This window comes from Microchirus variegatus, assembly GCF_963457635.1.
Source record: "Microchirus variegatus genome assembly, chromosome: 1".
NCBI classification, from domain to species: domain Eukaryota; kingdom Metazoa; phylum Chordata; class Actinopteri; order Pleuronectiformes; family Soleidae; genus Microchirus; species Microchirus variegatus.
The window spans coordinates 11175380-11180878 of record NC_139802.1 but is presented as its reverse complement, the minus strand read 5'-3'; positions in this window follow the sequence as shown (position 1 = coordinate 11180878).

The following is a 5499-nucleotide window of genomic DNA, read 5'->3' as shown; positions in this document are numbered from 1 at the left end:
AGCAAAAAATAATGGAGTTGGCCTCACTCTTCCAGTACTTTTGGAGAGGACTGTAAATGTTTAAACCACAAGTATAGTAATATTATATTTAGTTCACAGTTAACCTGAGGCTGTAAACGTGTAATTAACTACTCTGTAGTACTCAAATTGAAGTATTTGTAATTAGCGGTATTGCTGCATCCCTAGTTTTTGGTTTTTATTTCTTTTAATGTTCAGTGACACCGTTAAGATATCAAAACACTAACAGTGATCTGCCTAAGTGGAATTGTTTTCATATTAAATTATGTGAAGGTGATGTCTCGTGAAATTCACTGGGATTTAATATTCCGTGGAGCGTTTTCACAGAGCGTGACCTAGAAGAGTTATGGACTTTTAAATACTCATTTTGATCTTAAAGTGGATACATAATGTACCATTCCCCATAACCATTTGAGAAAAATAAATGTTTAATCACAGTTAAATCACATAGGCTTTGGTGTATGGCCGACAGAAGATTGAATGGAGAATGTTGAAGTGAGGTCAGTGATCACCATTATCAACATTATCACAGCAACTCAGGGGACAGGAGTCTGTGTCTGTGATTGAGATTACAGTCTATTTTTGATTTCAACAAATAATAGAGCAACCATTTTACTACAGTGGCTTTAAAAAATATATGGTTAGACGTGTCAATTGTGTTATTGTGTATTGTTTTAGAAATCTTTCGCAGATTGATTAAAAATCAAACGCTGTAATCTCATTTATTCAGACGCATCTATTTGGCTCTTCAAACTGTGGTCAGGTGCATCCTGTTTAATTATCCGTGGAATGTTTGTACACCGTGATTGAGCTCCACTCACAATTCACACTCAATGTTGGCACAGAAAACAAAAACCAAGCCAAGAAATCCAAGGAACTCTCTGTAGATCCCCCCCCCCTACAATAATAATAATAAAAAAAGCATAAAAATCCTGCCTTATATTGTCCCCACAAGGAAAAAAAAAAAACGATGGCACCTGAATTGAGCTATGCAGGTGCAGCTTGACAGCTGCGACAGGGAAACTGCATGCAGTCAAAGACAGAGAGGTCCAGAGTGCACGTGGTCCGAGACAGAGGCAACGGTTCTTCCATAAACCATTAACAACAATGGCAAAACTTAAAGTGTCGCTTTAAATACTCTTCCAAATCGATGTGACACAGGAGGTTTAACCCAGAAATCCTCGACCACAGTAACTGCTGCCCAAAGGGGCATCGACAAAGTACTGCAGCATTTCAGTACTTTTGTGCTTGTGTTTCACATTTTGGAATGAATGGACAATGGAAATCGTGTTCTTTCCAATTAAATCCACACAACACAATGTGCTGTTCAAGGTGACGGCGTCTAAATACTTTAGGAAACCACTCTGTTCTTAGCAGCAACATATCAGACATTTTTTGAGACTTTTTCTTTTACCAAGAGCGTCTCAAAAGAACCTCTGAGAAATAGTATGACATTTCAGAGACATGTTCTTATTCTCTCTTTCTTGCTGTGACTCGATGAGGAAAATGTCTCAAATATTTTCCTTGTTATTACTGTGAGGTTGCGTGGGAACTGGCAGAGACTCAAGAAAGTGGATGTGTCGCCACCAAGAATCAGAATCGGAGAAAACTTTTCACACAAGAGAAACAGAACTTGGGTTTTGGTTTGGATTGTTATCAGTGAGCTTTGCAGGCGTCGTCGCATGGAAAAACTTGATAATTTTGAATATATATTTTCAATTACACCCCCACATAGACACTGTGTTCATTTCACAGAGAGTATATTCTTCTGGGGTTGCAAAACAAAGTTTTTCACAGACCTGCAACCTGCACTGGATGACACTAGCTGTCAATCCCACGGGTGTCCACTCATATTTACTGTGCTTTATTGTCCATTTTTATCTAAATCAGAATGTTATATTGATGTAGAGCTGAAACTAGTAATAGAGACCATTACCTCCTCACTAAAATGTTTACTCACAATATCAGGTGAGAAATAAGCTCATTTCCCCATAGACTTCCATTTAAATGGAGTTATTTTTTGCCAACTGCTCTCTCCGTCCTACATCCTAGGCTGTATATGCTCACTGTCCCCATAGTCCAAATTAAATATAGATTAGATCAATCATTGCAGGTCAAATGTATAACAGACATTTGAACGTTGAGGTTCATTCAAAGGACAAAGTACAGTATTATGTGAACTGTGAAGCACAAAAACATTCCTGAAAGCCTTAACTGTTGAAGTAATAATGTTTTATATCTACAAGGTCAAAGCTCACTGTAATGTTTTGCAAAAACGCTTGTAACCACCATTAATCGTAAGGTAAACTTGTGACCAGTTTTGTTGGAAAACTGTTGCGAGTACATGCAGATGACGCACATTAAATCGACAATAAATAATGGCCAGACGTGGGGAGACGGCTCGAGGCTAAACTGCTCGATTAGATCCTAACATTAACTAAAGAGCACGATGTGGAGAAACCATGGAAAATATGCATAAATGCCACCTGCCCGTAGCTTTTTTATACACTCTTTCAATCAGAGAATACCTCAAGTCATATTAGCCTGATCCATAGAACAAGTTTCACAGTACGTTGGTGTATATATATTATATATACACCAACGTACTGTGAAACTTGTTCTTGGCACATGCCATCTCTAATCTAATACTCACAGGGTGTCCAGTTTAATAGCACCACCACCCCCCACACAAGAGTTATGTATTTTTTCCTTATTCTTTTGAAAAGCATGCTTTTGACCATCCTATCACGTCCGTCTGTCACGCAGCAGACATACTTTCGCTCCTGTAAGTCATTTCTCCCACAAGACAAATCCCTGAGACATCAAACTGAGGCTCCACTGTGTGGAGGATGTGCCTGGTGAAGGACGTGGGTGCGGTTTAAAAAAAAAAAAACCACACTCGGCACGTTATTTTTAGAGACACAGCCGTTATGAAACAATTTCTACACCGCTCAAAAATCCCCCACTGGAAAATCCGGTGAAAAGAAGCTCGATAACAGATGATCGCGGTCCTGCTTTTGATCACTCCTGTTTGTGAGAGAATAATTGGACATCAACGCTGAGAAAGCACATGTAATATTTTATTGAGGGACAGCGTCTCTGCTCCTCCTCGGGATTCTTGGAGTTGTATTTTGATATGAGCAAAACATCTGATTGTCTTTATGTGAAGAAAGAACAGAAAGAATGTCAGTTTGTCAGTGTCCCATTCAACACTCTCTTTTGTCCCGTCTTGTCTTGTTTTTCCTTTAATGAACACTTTAGTATACCTGTGTGAAGTATCTGCCTCATTAGGACACACTTAGAGAATGATGGAGACTCTGCGCGGTGGTCAGAATATAATGTGTGTCAAGGTTCTGAGAAACACATGAAGGGGACGGGCCACGAATTAATGTGTGACATTTCGTCTTGTCAATGAAATGTTTGGCCAATGATATACAACCTCTCAGCTGAAGACTGGATCATAAATCATGCGTTGTTGACATTTTGGATTTGTTTTTCGTGCATGCTCTGCATGAAGTGGAACTCATTTTAGCATAAAAGTTAAGGGGTGGGGAAAGTGTGCCACTGCCACATATGATGCCGTCCAAGTGTATGATTGAGTACATTTATCCTGCGGGGAATAATCGTACATAATGTAGTGTTCTGCCGCTGATGAAACTGCAGCAGGGTCTGCTCCGCCTCGTCAAAGTGGGCAGGTTAAGTCGTCCTTTACAGAGAGAGTACAGAAAAAACAAGTGGCTGTGCTGAGATTTGCATGAGACCACGAGCCGACCTTCATACAGTGAATTTTACAATTACTTCCTCTAGATTTTCTCAGATCATCACTTTTGTTTCTTTAATCTGTATTTAGTCGGCACTTTCCTCTCTGTGACTCCATGCTGCGCTGCGGCGTGAAGTTGACTAAGACTCGGAAAAGGCACCAGCAGTGATAAGTGAGAGGCTATTAAAGGTGACGTGCAATTTCAGTGTCAAGGATCAGTGAAAGCATGTGTTTTTGTGCGGCCTCCTACACAGACGGTCAAATATAGCACAAAAACACAGCAGCTGTACCCTGGGATAAGAGTTCCCCTCAGCGTTGTGGATAATGTCTGTTTACGAGAAATTTCTGAATCGGCTCCGTGGTACAAAAGCCTCGGTATTGTGTTCTCGCTGCTTACATGGCGGCTTTCTACTGTGGTGCTTGAATGCGACATAATTCATGAAACGGAGTGTCTACTCCCTTGTGTGATGGATGGCCCTGCAGTTTGTCGCCACCTCTTTTTGGCTCATTGTTAACTAATATTGAATTGGCTGCTGCTCACACTAGAGCAACACTGTAAGAACATGTCTTATCTCCTCTCGATCGAAATTAAATGCAGGTGCCATGTATTTGACTTATAGCAGTCCCTTAAATCCAAAAGAAGGACATTGGATTCCTCTTGGCTTACGCTTCTATGTCATTTGATCTCAACTCAGAAACAAAAGTGTAAGGGAAAATGATTTAGTTCGGCGTGACTGAAGTTACAGTCACGTCTTCCCAATCACATGGCCAAGTTTGTATCATTTACCAATGATTTACAAAACTAAGGCCTCGTAAAAAAAAAAAAAAAAAAGTCACTCTGAAGTGATTTTATCGTCAAACTCGAAATCAGAGAACTGTCAACTTCTCTTCTACGGACTCAGCTATTTCTAAATGCTTCGTGAGACAAATTCATATGTATGTATATGTGTATATATACTTATATGTGTATATGTATGATTTATATGAATGTATATATATATATATATGTGTATGTATATGTATGTATACGTGTATATGTATGTATATGTATGTATACGTGTATATGTATGTATATGTATGTATACGTGTATATGTATGTATATGTATGTATACGTGTATATGTATGTATACGTGTATATGTATGTATATGTATGTATATGTATATATGTATGTGTATGTATATGTATGTATACGTATATATGTGTGTATAAATATATGTATATGTGTGTATATATATGTGTATATTTATGTATATATATACATATATATGTGTATATATGTATATATATATGAATATAAATGATTGTGTACACACACACCTGTCCTTATACCATAACTAATACGAGATACCACTTATGCAGCTGGGAATACGCAGTTATATATTTTTTTTATTGTCACTATTGGACGTGATAGAAAATAAAGTTCAGATTTTGTTCTCCCTGGCACTGCAGGGGCCCATGGCTTTGTTCCCTCACCGTCAGCACAATGCTGTTGGTACAAAAAGGTAAATCTAAAAGCTGAAGCTGCTCAATGGCTGAACTTGCCTTTATCCTCTGCTCTGCTACAAAACGTCAAGACTCCATGTCATTTTGTTCATTCATGCTTCTTTCTTTCTTTTCTGCATTAATGCCGACCCTCAGTCCCAGAAAAGCACACCTGACGAGCGATGTAGTACTGTGTTGTATCCAGTACATGCAAATCAAAGAGGCAGCTGAAGGGTG